General features: G+C 46.7%; 1 long non-coding RNA gene across 1 annotated transcript in view; it reads right to left on the bottom strand.

Annotated features, from left to right (window-relative positions):
• Nucleotides 1–3058: 3058 nt before the first annotated feature.
• Nucleotides 3059–18845, bottom strand: part of LOC139047744 (uncharacterized) — a 184200-nt gene continuing 168413 nt past the window's right edge. Inside the window, exons 3-4 of the long non-coding RNA XR_011507345.1 lie at nucleotides 5641–5789; nucleotides 3059–3800 (exon numbers count right to left, since the gene is read on the bottom strand). This is a non-coding gene — a long non-coding RNA (uncharacterized lncRNA). The remainder of the gene's footprint in view (nucleotides 3801–5640; nucleotides 5790–18845) is intronic.

The following is an 18845-nucleotide window of genomic DNA, read 5'->3' as shown; positions in this document are numbered from 1 at the left end:
TGCTCATCATTTCTCCTAATATCTTCGCACCATTTGCGCGGCACTTACACACGAAAACAGATGCAAAAGGCTCATTCGCTTAACAGGCGTTGCTGATTCTACCATTAGGACAAGTTTATTTCGCCGAAAGACGATACGAACAAAGATTCATAATGAAGGCACGATCCCCTAAGGACGATAACGTGTACGAAGTAAAAAGCATCGTATACAAGGCGTGTAGTAGACACCCTGTCAACCTTACTGCTTCCTCTAGTTCATCAATCGCGCCTCTCCCGTTCCAATAACGTGCCGTGGGACGCGATAACGGCGTCATTTCCGCCTGGTAAGCTACGCGACTTCACATGGCGTTTAAGGTGTCAAGTGCTCCCAACGTGGGACAGTCTAGAGCGGTTGGGCATAGTCCCATCTTCGCTGTGTCCCAATGGCCCTCTTCAAGAATACCACATGGAGGTGCTGCTGCAGTGCAACGTTGCTAGGGTATTTTGGAGGACCCTGCATGCTGGTTTCCGTTGCCTTGCATGCAGTTAACCGATTAATCACATCTGGTCGCTGCTCACGTGGTCGTGTTGGGCGAACTTGGGCGAATTGCTGTCCAACGTTCTTTTTTTAGTGCAATATATTTAGGTTATATTATTTCATTAATATTTTGTTATATTTTTATTTTCATTTCATTTTGAACTGACCGACGTTTCATGTAGACGCAATCTATAATACATCATTCAGATACAGCGAACATCACGTTAGCCAAACATGGCACCACAGCAGAATTGAACACAAGAAAAACGAATGCATGTGTAAAAAGGCGGAATAATATAAAACAACTTTACCGATTTCCCTCGTGCAAGTAAGCGACTTCAGACATATGGCGTATACAGTTTCTGACTGTATTACCTAGAGGGAAATCTGGCACCCCCTTCTGTGGCTGTTTTCTAAACCGCCCTGTGCCATTATTGGATTGACGGTATGTCGGTGTATGAGGCTTGTGTTGGCTTTTCTAAAACGTAGATAGCGCTACACAAATATTTGCGTTCTTACGATAAATCCTACATAAAAGGTTTTCACACACCAATATTACGTCTTTGAATGAACTTTGCTCAATTACAGTCAAGAATGAAGAGAAGAAACGTACGAAAAGACGACACACTGTTCCAAAAGCGAGCGCGAATCCTGTCGTCTGTCTGCCAATTTCAGTCGCCCCCACATTCTTTTAACGTTTCGTATAATTGTACGTCCAATAACAAGCCCTCGCAATAAAACATGTTTTTTCTTAAACAACATTGCTAAAACAAGTTGTTTACGTGTACTTTCAGTAGGAAAGGAATTATTGTGACAGACGCAAAGGTGCTAGCCAGGTGAGTCTTCAAGGCGTCCTGCTGACTCTTCGAGAACGATGCCAATCCGAAGTGACAGTATACCGGCATTGCCATGACATGCATACCACAGCGCAGCAGCGCCAGATTTCGCTCTGTAGGTGATATAGCGCGAAACTCTATAGCGTGGCGTAATGCCTTCTCGCATAGTAATTTAATTTTTTCCCTTATTTAAACACTAACGCTGTTAGTGCTTTACAGAATAAAAAAAACAGCTGCCATAAAAGTGTTTTCTCCCAATAACAATCAGTAGGGAACCTTTAACAAAGTTGTTGGGTTCCAAAAGTGTGTACTTTGCCATTGTATACGTTCATTATGTTAAATGAACGCGTTTATTTCTGCGTCCACTTGGTGGCATCGTTTTTTTAAAAGCGAAAGCTCTACTACGCCAGCCAGCGAGCCATTTCGGCTCGTCGCGCTGTATGCTGTATGCAGGCAGCCGTATGCCGTATGCCATATGCCCTGGCCTACGAACGACCTTGAGCCGCCATTGCCTAGCAACGTCGCAGCCGCGCTCCGACAGATGGCGCCGCCGTCAACGCTGCTGCCGTTGCCGCTCGCTCCACCAGATGTGCTCCAATGGGGTAGAGGGAGTGGAGGTGTCGCCTCGCGAGGGGTATATATATATATATATATATATATATATATATATATATATATATATATATATATATATATATATATATACGCGCTTCGCCGCCATGTATTTAGTCGTTATGGGGAGGGCGAAAGAGGCGCAAGAACGACAGGACGAAGCGAGGAATAGACAACGCGCTCAAGAGACGCCGGAAGAAGCGTAGCCATGCAGCTCTTGTTTTCGCAATTCAACTACGGTTAACCAGAGTTAGACCACAGGCATTTTTTGCAAACAAACGCTGTTAGTGTCCCTGGAGACCTGAGTCGTGCTCGAGTGGTGAACCTACGGTACATAACGGGACTCATCGATGAAGACGCAGCAGGCACCAACGCCGAAGTGGCTTAAAACCAACGTATAATTACTACGACAATAACATGCTGCCTTGTATTGGTCAGGGCTGGTAGCGTGATTTTTATGTGGTTGTGTATCGGTGGAGTGGGTGTCCCGACTGAATTCCTGTAAAATCAAAAGCAGTTGAAAAGTAACATACATCTACCATTTTTGCGCAACCGAATAGTATTTATAGGATGTCTCAACTAAAGGGCATGTACTGCGTACAAACATAATATTACAGATTTTCTCGCTCACAATCGCAAAGTTTTTTTCACTAAAATGTTCTCTTTGGAATACAAACCAAAGGTTGTCTTTCTTGTGAGGCTTGTTTCTTATGCATTACGAGTGGTTAGTCCTCGTGTCTCGACTTTATTTCCAATGCAAGAAGCCTTCTGTTTTTCACACAAAACAAAAGAATAAAACTGGCGTGCATAGCCACTTGAGTGCTGAATGACCATTGAAAAAATAATGAAACGCTTTAACTGAACTGAAGTGTTAATATATATGTCACTATATCTGCACAAGATATAATGGATATTGTTACCATACGTGAAAGGAGCTCAAAACGCAGTTTATGGTCTGGTACATCCATGGAAGAACTTTTCATTCGTGTTGGGCTTGCGCTGACCCTATTTTCTTGGCGGTGCTGAGGCACAACTCAGCTTTCTACCATTATACCACCTAGCTACAAAAAAGAACTGTACTCCTGGTACGATGAAGTTTTTTTTTTTTAATGCAGTGGACTCACAACCAGGCATGCGCACAACAGAAATAGCAAGAGGCGTGAAATAAGTTCTTGCAGCCACGTTTGATGTAGGTGATGCCGCAGTTATTTCGAGCTCCTCTTGCCTGTAATCCAAAGCGTAAGGTCACCCGGGACGGACATTCAACTAGCTAGTTCGTGTGTCTACTTCACCACTTGTACGCAAGCATAGCTTACTTTGTTTTAGTGATCTGTCAAGTAAAAATATTTAATAAGCTTAGTTTTACAAAGCACGCCACTCTACGAGTGATTGCGCTGTGGCAGGAACGCTATGTTTCGACGCATGTCGTTTTAAGCATGAAATGCATTTAGATATTGTTTACGGCGACCTTGAATCGAAATCTAGAGCTGCTGTCCGGGCACTCACAAGGAGAATGAGTTGAGCGCGAAACGAGAACATCCGCGCGTCGTTGCGAGTGCGAAATGAGATCATCCGGGTAACACGGATGCATGGTAATTCCGTGCAGCCGCACAGCCATTACATTCATTACCGCGCAGCCACGCACACACGAAGTCGAGCTTTCTGGTTCTTTTTTTTCATTCCTCAGCATGGACGACGACGCGGATGCAGGGATGCGAATGCTATCTGGTGGTGCTTCGAGGAGTCCAGCGGCTTGCGTACTCCGCGGCGGTCACTTGGCCTGTTCGGTGAGGGAACAGTCAGGCCACAGCTACATTCACGAAACTCGGCGAGGCTCTAAAAAAAAACAGCATTCGCTTTTAACATACAGTGTATCCACATGAACCCTCCCTGATTTCAATATCAAATAAAAGGAAACAATGATACATAGGAAGTTGCGGTTTGTCGTGTCATCTAAAGCAATTCAGAAACGTTTTATCGATTTTCTTTACAACATTATTCCTCTTCTTTTGTTGGAGCTGCTGAATAAATACCAAAAATTACAACACTTCAACAGAGAGTCCTATGTGTGGTGTAGTATGCGGAAGTCAAGTCAACAATTGCTCACCAACGTTCTTTTTAGAGCGTATTATTATTATTATTATTATTATTATTATTTTGTTAAATTTCTAATTTCATTTGATTTTAAATGAAGGAGGTTTCATGTGGACACCACGTATACTACGTAATTCAAATGCTGCAAACATCACCTTAGCAAACAAGGTAGCACAATAGAATGGGACACAACAAAATTGGATGCATATGTAAAATGGCGGAATAATGTCAAATACCTTTACAAATTTCCACCATGCAAGTCGGCGCTTTCAGACGCGTGGCGTATTCCGTTTTTCATAATATTGCCTATAGGGAAATCTGACGCCACCGTCCGTGGGAGTTTTCTGAAGCGCGCTGTGCCGTCATGGGAATGACTGCATATCGGTGTGCGAGGCTTGTGTTGGCTGGTGTTGCGCGAAGCTTCGTCTAAAACGTGGATATGGCTACACAAATAATTGCGTTCCTAAAGGAAACCCTACATAAAAGGGTTTTAACTCACCCATGTAACATCTAGCAATTAAGTGCGCTCACCTACAATGTAGTATGAATGGAAGAAAAGCACGAGCAGACGACAAACTGATCGAAGAGCGAGCGCGAATCTTTTCGTCTGTCCTCCGATTTTAGCGGCCCGCTGACGCTTTTAACCTTTCATATAATTGAGCATCCAATAACAAGCACTCGTAATGAAAGTAAACATGTTTTTTCTCTAATATTGTAGTTAAAACAGTTTTTATTACGCGCGGTTTCCATAGGAATTGAATCATTGTGACTGTCGGAAGTGTGCCAGTGAGGCGCATCTTCAACGCGTCCGGCTGGCTCTCCAAGAACGATGCCAATCCGAAGTCACAGTATACCGGCGTTTCCAAGCCATGTACACCACAGCGCAGCAGCGCTACAGAGTCCTCTAATAGGTAATATATTGATAAACTTTATAACGTGGCGTAGTACCGTGTCGCATAAAATCAATTTCCTTATTTAATAAAGTGAACGTAAGCATGTTCCGGATGGCGATGACGATAGAAGTTACCGAACGCGTTCGACGCCGGAATTCGCTGCGCGTTCTGCATCGCATACTGCGGCACCTTTCTGCGAGGTTGAGCCAGCCGTGTCGTGTGACTGTAAACTCTCTAATGCTGAATAAAATTAGGTTTGCCCTGAAATGTCCATTATATTGTGGCTAAGGTAATCCACAGCTCGCCTTTTATTGTACAGCGCGTGGCCCTCTAAGGTCGTAGTACTGTAAATAAAGAGACCTGCTTATTGCAACAGTCGCGAGCGAAAGTTTCGTGACCGGAGCTGCCACTATAATTTTCCTTTTCTTCGCAGCCTAGGCGTAAAGGCTGCAATGAGTGGCACACAATATGTGCATCTGTTTGGGCAGTGTCATTCATTACGACACTTTCACGTTGCACGTCTCTGCTAGTACAAATTATTAATGTTTCCTTTTTTTTTTGCTGATGTCGTGGTTGGTAGAATTTTTCTCTCAACCGTACATAGCATGTGTTGTGTTTCAATACACCGTGCTCCAGAATTACGTAAGCTTCGTTTACAAGGACATGCATCAGGGGTGTGTTGCGCATACCTTATTTTTTTTTCTTGCTTTTCGTTGCAACCTCTCTCATCCCGCAATATAAGCGTTTTTACACCGCGGTGTAGCGTCAGAGAAGCCGAAGCACAGCAGAGAGTTGTGAAGGAGAGGTTGGTGGTTTGAGTGGACGCTAGCGCTGGCTGCTGGGAAAATGGGGGGGGGGGGGTGAGTGAAAAATAAGAAAACGCATCCGAAAAAAAAGCAAGTAGAAAAACAAATGGGAGCACCGCCCGAAGGCGTTATCATTTACCATTACTGTCTGTTCTCAGAACAGTGTATACATGGTCGCAGCTCAATTAGAATGCTAGCGTGGTTCTAGCATTGCATCAGCGAAAGTCAGAAGGCTGAACGTTGCTCTGGCACCTGGACGACGGAGCGAAGAGCGTTGACTTGTGCGTCTACTTCACAGCTACGATTTTTTTCAGCCAAACGCTTTTCGTGTCCCTAGAAACCTGAACCATGCCCGAATGGCGCACCTGCGGTACATAACGGGACTGCTCGACGACGGCGCAGCAGACACCGACGGCGAAGGCGCTTAAAGCCAACGTATAATTACTACGACAATAACATGCTCAGTCTTGTATTGGTTCAGTGCTGGTCGCGTGGTTCGATGTGGTTGTGAATCGGCGGAGCATGAGTCCCCAATAAATTCCCGGCAAACCGAAACGAATTGAAAACTGACATACTTCTACTTTTCTTAAGTGACTGATTGGTGACTAAATGTCGCCTCAACTAAAAGACATGTACTGCGCACGAAATGTAACGCTATGACTACTCTCGCCTTTCTATGTTACAATGTGTTTGTAAAATGTACTTTTTTGAAGACATGCTAAACTGTATTCCTTGTGGGACTTGCTTAGGACGCCCTATGAGAGGTTTTCCATTGTTTCCTGACTCTATTGACGGTTCACCGCTTCGTGTGTCCTGCAAAACAAGTCGAAATTATTAGCGTGGCCCGCGCAAAACAGTCTGACATACTGTGTTTACAAGAAACAAATTTTTTCACCATTGGACATGTCCTCACTTTCAAACGCACTTTTAACCTAGACTGTTTCTTCTCCTTCGCTACATCACGATCTAGCGGAGTTGGTATTATTATTTTCAACAGAGCTCTCTTGCGAGATCATCATGTCTTTTATGATGGGACTGGGCGAATATTGGCATTTGATTGTGTACTATCTTCATTTAGGTTACGGATTTTGTGCATATGTGGACCCGCGCAGGCCATTAAGTCCAATGACTTTTTCCGTGACCTGGACGTGTATTTCCTTGACGGTCGTCACGTGGTGCTCGTTGGGGATTTTAACTGCGTCTTAGACACGCGAGCAGATGTGCAGGGCCCGGGCTGGGGTCGCCCTGATTGGAACGCACGGGAGTTGCGTCGCCTCGTCCAGTATTTTTCGTTGCTAGATACATATCAACTTTTTCATGGTTCTTTCTTTGCCTGGACCTGGCGACGCGGTGCGTCGTCAAGCAGGTTAGACCGTGCCTATGTGCCAAGCAGTTTAGCTCAGTATGTCACCCAGTCTGATGTGATAACGTTACCTTCATCCCCTGTTTATATTTCCGATCACAAACCAGTAATACTTGAAATTCGCTTTCCTGCTTCCTCATCAGTAAAACCCTGGCGTCTGGACATGCGCGTTCTACATGACGCACGCTCGCGCTCTTGTTTGTCACGAGTTTTGGGCGCCTCTGCTTCTAGATCTGACCGAGAGTCATGGGATGCGCTTAAGGTGCAGTGGCGTCTACACTGTTCAGTTGAAGGACGTGCACTCAGACTACGTATGTCAGAGGAACTGGCGGATACTGCCACGAAGCTCCGCATCGCCCTTCGGGTCAATCAACTGACTCCGTTGATGCGGTCCTGGCAGCGTGAGCTACGGAGGCGTTTCCAACGCCTCATCGCGGCGTCGTCTTTGTCAGCTGCTGCTTGGCGATGCAGACGTAATCCGTGTGCACACCCCGAAGTTCTGCGCTTTTCAAGAAACTCGCTTTTTAGACAGCCGAATGCATTCCGTTCTGCGGCCCCAAGAGCACTTCCTGTTACACCACCTCCCACACGTGATTATTCGCTCTTTGTAACGCATATTGAAAACATGGCGCGTACGACCATGCAAATAGATTCTGGCTCTCAAGGACTTCATACTTTGCTTAGTGGGCTGCCTCAGGTTCCACCTGAGCTAGCTAACCGTCTTTGTGCACGACCATCAGCCGAGGAAGTGAAGGCAGCATTATCTTCAATGAAGCGTGGCTCGGCCCCAGGGCCGGACGGGTTACCCGTGGAGTTTTATCTAACGTTCTGGGAAGATATTGGTACCACTTTCGTATCGGTTATCAGCCAATGCTTTGAGAACTTTGATTTCCCGTTCAGTTTTCGGGACGGTCGTACTGTGCTGATACCTAAGCACGATCCGTCATCAGTTCGTCCAGAGGAATGGAGGCCAATCACGCTTCTCAACGTTGACTACAAAACCTTCACAGCTGTTCTCACCCGGCGCTTGAGAAGCCTGATGCCTTCCCTAATAGGACACCATCAGGCATGCTCAGTCCCTGGAAGAGAGATACACAGTCTTTCGTTCGTTACTCGTGACATAATGACATACACGCTGACCAGGTCGGCACGTGGTCTCTTAGTTTCACTGGATCAAGAAAAGGCATTCGATCGCCTTGAACATAACTACATTTTTAATGTACTGACCTCGTTCGGCTTCTCGTCAAATTTTGTTCAACTTATTAGGAACACCTATTCAAATATCCGAAGTACATTGTTCCTTGATGGTCTAGAAAGTGCACCGTTTCCCGTTACTCGTGGCGTTCGTCAAGGGTGCCCTCTATCCCCAGTACTTTTTGTGCTCAGTCTTGAACCATTTCTACGCTCAATAGTGAGAGACCCTTACGTATGCGGTCTCCCACTGCCTGGTAGCGGTGTTGTAAAGGTGACAGCCTTCGCCGATGACATCACATTATATCTCAGGAATGAAGATAGCTTAACCCGTAGCTTTCGAATTTTCACTGAGTACGGAAATATTTCAGGTGCTGCGCTAAATTTTTCAAAATGTCGTTATTTGTTCATTGGTTCACCACAGACACGCCTAAGTCCCCTTTTCCGTCTTCAAAAGAGCAATTATCTTCGCATTTTAGGCCTTGACTACACCTCTAATGGCATATCAGACTCTGTGTGGCTCTCAATTCTTGAAGATGTAAGGCAAAATATTGAAGATGTTCAAGGTTATGATTTACCCCTATCAGAAAGAAGGTACTTAGCGCAGTCTGTATTTTGCGGCCGAGTGTGGTACGTTTGTCATGTCGTACAGCCACCATTACGGGTTACTAGGTCCTTGCGGTCCCTTCTTAGTGCCTTCTTCTGGTCGGGCAGTACAGAACTAGTCTGTCGCGCGGCGCTTGGGCAACCACGCTCTCGCGGTGGGTTCGCCTTCCCATCGGTGTATGTCCGCTGCCGGCGGCTTGCTCTGCGATTTCTGCTCCATCTGTTACAGCATGATCAGTGTCCAGCGCGTGAACTCGCTTGCTATTTCCTTGGCACGAAAATTCGCTACATGTTACCGGGCGTACACTTAAATCGCGGCCCACAAGTGTTAAACGCGCCTACATTTTACTGTACGACCGTGGCATTTTATCGCCACATACAACAGGTATGTCCTGATGTAGACGTTCTCCAAAACCGCGTAGTAGATACTATGTCAGCCTTACTGCTTCCTCTAGTTCCCACAGCGCGCCTCGCACGTTCCAATAATGTGTCGTGGGATGCGATAACGGCGTCATTTTTGCCTGGCCACCTACGCGACTTCATGTGGCGTCTAGGGTGGCAAGTGCTTCCAACTCGAGGCAGGCTTGAGCGGTGGGGCGTTGTCCCATCTTCGCAGTGTCCCAATTGCCCCCTTCAAGAATCCAATAAACATGTACTGCTGCAATGCGTCGTTGCCAGGATATTTTGGAGGGCCGTGCATACTGGATTTCGTGGCCTTGGAGTTAACCGCTTTATTACATCTGGTCGCTGCTCACGTGGCCGCTTCGCGCGACTTTTAATTGCTGCGGGGGCCTTCTGTCTATGGCGTAACCGGTGCGAGGCAGTTGCCATGGGACGTCGTCACCGCGCTCTATTTCCACTTATGGGGAAGCTCTACTCTGAGCTACTGTCGTTTCTGTCGGAGGAGTTGTTCTTCCTTGGAGAAGAAGAGTTCCTTCGACAGTGGTCATGTCGTTTCCTGTCGGTGGCTAATGGACGCGTATGGCTGAATTTTCGTCCAGCCTGGTTCTTGTAGCTAGACCATCAGATATATTATTTAATGCACGTAGAATGCAGGTGCCCGTGATTTCTGTGTGTGTGTCCTCTCGTATACATGATCATTTTTGTATATACACATCTCGTGCACATCACTTCAAAATTGTGTAAAGTGTTCTATCACATCATCATTGTATATAGCCATTGTGCACACTGTATATATTGAAAATCATTTTGTACATGTGGCATTTAGTTTATGTGTAACAGTGCCTTTCCGTGGGTATACGTGTTTATATGTTGGTGCGTGAGGACTCGGACACTACTCGCGTTGACAACGCGCCGTGTTTCGTGTCTTGCATGTTATCGTCCGCGTGGAATTGCGCCGTGATTATGACTCAGTGTTCGTATCGTCTCTTGTCGAAATAAACTTTTTCTAAACACAGACCAAAGTATGTGAAGTAATGAGACTGGCACGCATAGCCACTTGTCAGCGCTTTGTCACGGTAGTGCTGAATGACCACTGCAGAAAGTTAGCGAAACACCAGAATATTTGGCCGCGATATTCGGCCATAGGTGGCAGCGCCATCGTCACGTAACTGTCGACGGGCGGTTGTGTGCTGTGCTTCGCTGTGGGTGATTTGGGCAGATTCTTTGGTAATGAAACGTTTTGACTGCACTGAAATGCGAATATATTGCACTTCGATGTCACATCTTCTACCCAAAATACGCTGAAGGTTGTTACCGCACGTGAAAGGAGCTCAAAACGCAGTTTCTGTTCCGGTGCATCCGCGGAAGAACTTCTTGCTCGTGTTCGGCTTGCGTAGACCCTATTCTGCTGGCGCTGCTGTTGCACGACTCAACTTTCTGCCATTGCACTGGTTATAAAGAGAACTGTACTCCTGCACGATGAAGTTATCGTTCTTTTATAGGGTGAGTTCACCGCCAGGCATGTGCACAAGATAAATAGCAAGAGGAGTGAAAAAAGTGCGTGCAGCCTTGTTCGATGCAGGTACTGCAGCAATTCATTCGAGCTCCTGTTGCCCGAAATCCAACGTGTAAAGTCACCTTGGACTCAAGTTTAACTAGCTAGTTCTTGTGTCTCTATCTTACCATATGTATGCGAACACAGTTTACTTCGTTTTCAATTATCTGTCAAATATAAGATGTTTAATAAGCTTAGTTCTATAGAATACGCCACTATATCAGTGATTGCGTTGTGTCAGGATCGATATGTGGCTTCGCACCCTTTTATCAGCTTGTGCTTTTAGCTCCTGTTGTCGGCGACCTTCAAGGGACTTTGAGCCAAAATCTAGAGCTGTTATCCGGGCACTCAAGACGAGAATGGGGGGAGTGCAATGCGAGAACTTCCGGGCATCGTTGCGAGAGCAAAACGAGATCATCCGGGGAACCAGTCGAAACTGAAGAAAATGCGGTCTCTGGCCTCCAGCCTATTGTACAGGAGTGCATTACATAGTCTGGTTACTGCCCAAACCAGTTAGGAGAACAATACTCCTTCCGATTTCTAGTGAATGATTCTTCATAATATAGTTCAAACTGTAACTTCTTGTGCGCTGAAGTTTCAGTTTCTCAAGTTTAATTGAACTTTTTTAAGACTGTATATATTCAACATCACTTTATGTAATGCAAAAATTACTTTATGGTTAACTGTGCGTTTCCGTGGGTCTATGTGGTTACGCGTGAGTGAGCGTGGACTCGGACACTTCTTTGAAAACGTGAGCAGCGACCAAATGTAACAAAAGCGGTTAACTCCAAGGCAACGGAAACCAGTATGCACGGTCCTGCAAAATATCCTAGCAACGACGCATTGCGGGAGCACATGTTTATTGGATGCTTGAAGGGGGTAATTGTGACACAGCGAAGATGGGATAATGCCGCACCGCTCTAGGCTGTCACGAATTGGAAGCACTTGCCACCCTAGACGCCACATAACGTCGCGTATGCGGTGGTGGTGGTGAATTGTAGCAACATGCGGGTCTAGCCTGGCGAACAAGGCCGGCAATTGCTCCGCCCGAGCGTCTCGCACAATACCGCTGAAGGGTTTCACCATGTGCCTATCAAACCAGTCTCTCTCAAGAACTCGATGAGGAGACGTGAAGTTTCTTTGCGGGCTATGCGGCCAGGCAGAAATGATGGCGTTATCGCATCCCACGACACATTATTGCAAAGTGCGCAGTGCGCTGGGGGTACTAGAGGAAGCAGTAAGGCTGACATGGTATCTACTACACGGTTTTTGAGAACGTCTACATCAGGACGTACCTGTTGTACGTGGCGATAAAATACCGCAGCCATACAGTAAAATGTAGGTGCGTTTAACACTTGTGGTCCGCGATTTAAGGGCCCGCCCGGTAACATGAAACGAATTTTCGTGCCAAGGAAATAGCAAGCGAGTTCACGCGCAGGACAGTGATCACGCTGTAACAGGCGGAGCAGCAATCGCAGAGCAAGCAGCCGGCAGCACACATACACCGATGGGAACGCGAAGCCACCGCGAGGGCGTGGTTGCCCAAGCGCGGCGCGATAAAGAAGTTCTGCACGGCCCGGCCAGAAGTAGGAACTGAGAAGGGACTGCTAAGACCTCGTAACCCGTAATGGTGGCTGTACAAATCAAACCCATGAACATCTTGAATATTTCGCTTTACATCTTCAACAATTGCCAGTTTTTTGCACGAGGGTTTCGTCGATGGAGCCGAATAATACCGCATAACCACCCCTACGGCATCTTACACAAGCTCAACAGAGGTACACTGACTAATATGACTTTAAGAGAGTACCTATTCACACACACGTTGTGATATCAAAGAAGGAGCTGTCAAAATGTTACATTTTGTTAGCTGGGCGTGTCTTTTAGCTGAAACGTCTTACAATCGCCATCCTTTTGATTAAACACGTAAAAGTAGGTCAGTATTGAACTCTTTCTGATTTTCCGTAATTTCATTGGAGCCAGGAACTCCGCCGAAGCACAAGGTCATTGAACCATGCTACCAGCCTTGTCCAATAAATGACGCAGAATATTACTATCATAGTAATTACACGGATGCTCCAGGCGACTGTGTCGGTGGTGTCGGCGCCGCCATCGTCGAGCAGTCCCGTGTTACGTCTCCACACGGCCAAGGGTATCAATTAGACGTTGACCATGACAACCCACCGACCGCACCTTTCCTTCAGCAGCACCTATCCTTAAGTCAACGCAGCTTTGACGCCGACGGTTGACGGGTAAGCAAAAGACCCCTCCTCCTGCACTTGACAGCCTGAAGTAATGATGAAAAGGGCCAACATCGAATGGTATACCGTGAGGACGGCTTCGACCTCGGATTCCCGGATTGCTACGCGCTTGCTAAATATTCGGGGGCGAAGGTACGGCATATATAGGAGGCAGAGTTCCGCGGAATAGGGTGTTATCATGGGTGGGATATTGCGACCGATTCGACGATTGTGGTTGGCCGCGATACAGTCATCAGATTCCGAAGCCTAGTCACCAAGAAAAGACGATCGTATTAACACTGCTCCTGGGCCTTCGGTTGCCGCAACCGACACAGCGACGGCAAAAGGCTTCTTTCTTTACCATCCGGCGAGCGTAACGGCCAAAGAAGAAAAGTGTGGATACATAGGGCCGGGTGGGCTGACTTCGAGGAAGTGGCAAAAACCGCACGGTTTTGTGAAGTGCCACGGTTCCTCACAACCTGTTCTTTTGAGCCTAGTTCACGCCTGCCGCTTCGAAAAAGTGTATGTGTTCATGCTGTGCGTGCTTTTAGCATACTTAGGTTGGCTTTTTATCGAATGTGCTCTCTTTTTTTCATGTAGTTTCGTATTGCGGCGAAAGTGTACGCATCTGCAGCTGGCCTGTGACATAAAAGTGAATTCATTTATGCTCTGTTTTGAGCTCCACCAAAAGTTAGCGCATTTTCGTCGCTTTTGCAATGTTCACTATGACTTGCTCACAATGCCCGTGCGAGGAGAATCACGGAACACCAACGAGGAATCTCTCCACGGGCGTCTTGCATTTCTTCTCTATCCCGGCTGCTGCCGAACGCGTCCTCAATATTGGAAGCATGAGCAGCGGCTACTCGCATGTTTTGTGTGCAGGAATATAATGGCCGAGAAAGGCCACAAAGGACCGCAGGCCCGCTGATAAGGATTAACATTTTTACTGCTTAACGTTAACATTGTTATACGCCCGATTCAGTAAATGGACATCGCATGCGCCATATGCACTGCATGTGAACCCCACGAAACCGCGTACACATACTTTCACGCTGTCAAAACTTGAAACTCTCGTAAATACGCGCGTGTATGAGCATACATCGTGCATGCGTCATGTTTCGGCAACACGAACTCTTAACATGCGCGTGCTTTACGCCTTGAATAATGGTCCCTTGCTATATTTACTTCCGCAATTCCAACACGACATCTTTAGGGCCAGTTACCGAATGACGAAGCCAGATCTCGATGGAAAAACTGCTCCGCATGTCTCGAACGACCTTTTCCGGGGATTTCCTCCGGTAGCGTGTTAGCCGTCGTCTGCTACGCCAGGGCCAGCACGGGCGGCGCCACCGTCGAGGCCGCGCAAAGCGAAGGAGGAGAGAAGCGGTTGGCGCTACTTTTGTCGATTGAGGAGTTTTAGGCTGCCACGGATGCGAGCGCCATCTGATGGTGCTGCAAAGAACCGAACGGAGTGTGCGGCTCGTGTGCTCCTCTGTGATTGGTTGGCCTATACGGCGACAGAAGACCCACGCAACTACCACAGTGACGAAACCATAAGAAGTTAGGAAAGAAATGCTTCGCTTTTAAAATACATCATTCGGATAGAGCGAACATCACTTAAGCAAAATAAGGCACAACAAAAGAATTGCACACAATGAAAACTGACGCGCGTCTAAAGAGTCGGAAAAATATAGTACAGCCACGCGAATGTCCCTCGTGCAATTCATTGCTTTGACACGCGTGGCGCGTTGGCGCGTCTTCCGGATTAAATTGTCCGCAATAAAAGTGAGCGCGCCCTTATTTTAGCCAACCATGAAGATAGCAGATAGTGTAATATGTGGCGCGTTACTGCGAGGTTGAGCATATGTCATCTTGTGACTCTATACATTCAATGCCGAAAAAAACTTACGCTTGCTCGGTGGTGCTCACTACATGGTGGCTGGCGAAATCCACAGCTCGTCTCTTATCGTACTGAACGTGGCACTTTGGCTCTGCAGTAATGTAAATAAACAGACCTGATCATTGTAACAGACGAGAGAAAACGTTTGGGGACCAAAAGTGGGGCTAATCTTTTTTTTTTCTTACTTCCCAGCCTAGGCATGGAGGCTGAAATCAAGTGGTAGTGCGTATACCTGTATAGCTGTTTGAGTAGAGTCACGCATTGAGATAATTTCAGGTTGTACGGTTGTGCTCGAAGAAATTTTTTTTTTATGATGCCATGGTCAGTAGACTTTTTCACTCAACTGCACCGTTAACTGTACAGTGTACCATACTTCAAAACTATGTAAGCTTCGCTTACATGAACAGTCATCAGGGAAAGGTTCTTCACATTCTTTTTAAATGCGCAAGCGTTTACATGTTTACCCTACAAGAACATTGTCCTTCACGTAAGACAACGAATGGCTCATACTCCCTTAAGCAATGACTCCTACCCCCACAAGAAAGAAAAAAAATCAATGGCTCATACCCACGTATGACAGAGGCTACAAGCCCTCCGCAAGATAAAGCGAATAGTGCACAGATTCGTTGAAATCACCTACACAACACACAGAACAGAGCACGTTTTAGTAAAGAACAAGCTCAAAACAAGCATCCGATTCACCATTAAAGTACTGCATACCAACCTTAGAAAATGTAGTTGTGGTTTTGCAACAGCTTCGCTAAATTAAACGTTAATTACCATTAATTAACACCAAAGATCGTGGGTTCCAATTCCACCAAAAGTTGAGGCTCCGAGTGCCTTAATTACCTCTATCTTAATGACCTATGACTAATTAACTTCAGCTTAACTAACATCGATGGTCGTGGTTTCTAGTGCCCAAATGAACCCTATCTCAATTGAACGGCCTTATCGAGCACGCTATCATTCATGATAAGCGAATGACCGATGAAGGCTGACAAGGGTTTATACTGGTCAGATCAAGATCCACAGCATTGATAATGACACCGGGCTTCCTCGAGATGAGCAAGTGGCCCGATGCGTAGGCACACTTAGACAACTGCCATATGAGTTGCTGCATTATTTTCTTTTCATTCCAATCCCTTTCGATCTGCATAGGAAGCGCTTTCGCACCGCGGTGCGACGTCAGAGAAACAGCAGCACCGCAGCCCGTTCTGACATGGCTGTTGGTGTTGCAGCGGAAGCTCGGGCTCACTGCTGGGACAGCGGGGCGCGAAATCAAAACATGCGAAAAGCAAAAAAAAAGAGAGAGAGCAAGTGACAGTACCGCCCGGAGGCATTGCCAGTGATAGCAAGGTTTACCATTGAGATCGAGCTGCTAGGAAGGTGCTTTGACTATACGGGGGAGCAACACACTGACGTGACGCAGCACGCAAGGCGACTGCTGCAGCGCCAACGAAACAACACCCTCGGGGCTACCAGGCGTCTTAGAACGCTAGTGCGATAAGCAGCGCCTCCAATGACCCCGGAGGCGTCGCCTCTTGATTGTGCACGAAACGAGACCAGCGGCAACCGTCGACCTTAGTCAAATCGAAGTGAAATATTGCATGAATTTAGTTTAACGCTTACGGTCTCTTATTCTCAGAGCTGCGCGTACACGCAGGCAGCTGAACGGGAAAGACAGTGTGCTTAAGGTATGCCAGTAACGGAAGCCAGAAGGCCAAGCCTTGCTTTGGCACCGAGCCGGCAAGTGGAGAATCGCTGCACTAATTCTTTTTTTGTTTTTTGCAGCCAAACGCCGTACGCGTGTTTAAAGACCTAAACCTCGATGGGCGAGTGGCGCTCGTGTGGGATATAACGGGTGTTGCTGCTGAACATGGCGCTTTGGCCACGGTAACGATCAAGACCGCCGACGAGTGCAGCCGGTGGTACACATGAAGGATAAAGGGCCTATTTTAAATTACTAACTAAGCCGATAGTTTTAAGGACGCCGTGTCGCAAGAAAGCCGGTGCTGGCGTCACGCATCCAGCATTGACCATGGTTTCGGCAAAAAACATTTGGATATAAGCACCCCCGACCACGCATACCCACTCACGCACAGCCTCTATACAGCGCAATGAAGTTACTGAACTTATTGAATTTTGCAAAGAAAATACGTGAGAAAAATTGTACCGTGCGACTTCCGTACAAGCAACAGACGCGATAGTGCCAGACTGTAATTTGAATATACGAGAAAACATAGTACTGTAACGTGGAAACTGAAACACAAATCCTTTTTCCAGCGTTTGTACGAAACGCAGACCGGCTGGCGCTAATCTAGGAAGCCACTAAGAGCCGCGCCTGGTTCCTTGCAACACCTCCAGATGGCGCTCGCCTCCACCGCATCGCGGCGGAGGCGACACTCTCCCGCCTGGGAGAGCATTCATGTATGCGTAGAGGAATAACATTAATTCACAGTCGAGGAAAAGAACTAGGAAGCTTACCAGCAAGTATGCGGCCTGTATGGTGAGCAACACGGGAACAAAGAACGTCAAGCGGTAAGTCAGAGATACTAAGATGATCTCATGGTCTGAGGAAATGTAGAAAACCTTTCCATGAGCAACTACATAAGAGGAAAAAATGAAATCAGAGAAAAAAAAGAATTTATGATAACTCAAAGGGAAGTTCTCAACTTTTCGACGCGAGATCAGTATACCTTAGAATACGCGCCTATAAAGTGAGATAGAAGAAGAAAAAAAAGGCATGTGCTTGCTGCGGTAAGGCTAGGGGAACGATGGAAATTTTTTTGTTAGAATGTGAAGATATTGGCCAAGTGGTCAATTTTAGGAATCACTCAAAGTCCTTGAAGCCCTTTGGTTCAGCGCGAGTAGGGTGAAAGTAAACATGTCCGCAATAGTGATTAGTAAGGCGCGATATGAAGATTGGTGGAAGAAAAGCAGGGAAGCTACAAACAACGGAAGAATGCAAAAACAAAGTTCACAATAGGGGTTCAGGAACTTTGGTTATGGGAAATCATCGTGGGTTTCTTTCCTTTCCTTTTTTATTTTTTAGCATGGCTAGGTCATTAGGCCAATGAAATAACAATAGCTTGGCGACGCAAACCACCACGCATTTCCTAAGGGCACGCTCATAACATCCATCCATCCGCCCATTGACGACTTCGCAAAAGGCTGCGTTTCTGCCACAAAGATCCCTTTCGTGCATGGAGATGCCCGCCCGCGTTTTCCGGTATACATTACGGTTACATAAGCTACAGCAACCGGGAAGCGGGAGAAGCAGTCAGGGATCTTCGAATTCTACGGCGTTCCACTCTTAAATGCGAAGCTTAAGCGTCCTCGAAACTTTTACAATGGGTACAGATACGGAAGCCCACTTTATGCTGGAGCATATTAAACGTCTGAGTTCACCTGAGGACACGTCAGCCCTTCTGCACGAAAAGTCTCCGCTGTTAATACGGTCGTCTTTTCTAGGTGAATAGACTTGGGAACCTGACCACTGTATCCTGGCCGACCACAATCGTCCGATCGGTCGCAATATCCCACCCATGATATCGCACCATTCCGCGGAACTCCGCCTCCTATGTCGTACCTTCGCCCCTGCATATTTAGCAAGCGCGTAGCAATCTGGTAATCCGAGGTCGAAGCCCTTCCCATGGCAGCATTCGACGTTGGCCCTTTTCATCATTACTTCAGGCTGTCAATTGCAGGATGAGGGGTCTTTTGTTTAGCCGTCAGGTGTCAGCTTCAAAGCGGCGTTGACTTAAGGATAGGTGCTACTGAAGGAAAGGTGCGGTCGGTGGGTTGTCATGGTCTACGTCTAATTGTTGCCCT

Source organism: Dermacentor albipictus, chromosome 7 (assembly GCF_038994185.2).
Source record: "Dermacentor albipictus isolate Rhodes 1998 colony chromosome 7, USDA_Dalb.pri_finalv2, whole genome shotgun sequence".
Classification (NCBI taxonomy): Eukaryota; Metazoa; Arthropoda; class Arachnida; order Ixodida; family Ixodidae; genus Dermacentor; species Dermacentor albipictus.
The sequence above is the reverse complement of the archived record's forward strand: the minus strand, read 5'-3'. Positions and strand labels throughout refer to the sequence as shown.